The following is a 695-nucleotide window of genomic DNA, read 5'->3' as shown; positions in this document are numbered from 1 at the left end:
TATATTTCGCTATCTCGCTCTCTATATTTATACGCTGCTATAAGAATATATTACGACACAACCCCGCATTGCTACAGGAGTTGTCTCAAGCAATCCCCAACTGCGGAATGTACGGATAAATAAGTTATATTTACTTGTCGAAAGTGTGTCGGGGGGTAAGAAATCGGGCACATTTATCAAGGGGGGTAGGGGTCGAAAACGTCTCCTATGAGAATATATTTTTATTTTATAGCCCGCGAAAGGAGGAAATAAAAATTGAGTGACGGTTCAAAATGGCGAGAATGCCCTTTTTTCGGGAGAGTTTTTATACGGGCGGGCAAATTTTATTTTATACGGATAGGGTGTTGTATATTCCTCGTAAAGTTTCGGGCATTTGCTATTGGAAGGAGATGCTTCCTTGAATTTTTTAGATATTAGGTGCGGGGTAAAGTGAGCTATTAGCTTGGATACTGGGTGTGAAATTATTTTTAATGTGTTTTAAACCCGGGAGCCAGGTTAAGGTTTAGTTGTGGGTTTGTTCTAAATATTAACAGCAAGAGTTCAAGAGTTAATGGAAGGATTTCTTCTTTATACTGTATATATAAATAATTTGTATTTATTAAAAAAATGCGACTATTGAGGAAAATTACGTTTCATATATATATATATAGATAGATAGATAGATAGATAGATATATATATATATATATATTGAAA

This window comes from Parasteatoda tepidariorum, chromosome 8, assembly GCF_043381705.1.
Source record: "Parasteatoda tepidariorum isolate YZ-2023 chromosome 8, CAS_Ptep_4.0, whole genome shotgun sequence".
Lineage (NCBI taxonomy): Eukaryota > Metazoa > Arthropoda > Arachnida > Araneae > Theridiidae > Parasteatoda > Parasteatoda tepidariorum.
This window is presented reverse-complemented; position numbering follows the sequence as displayed.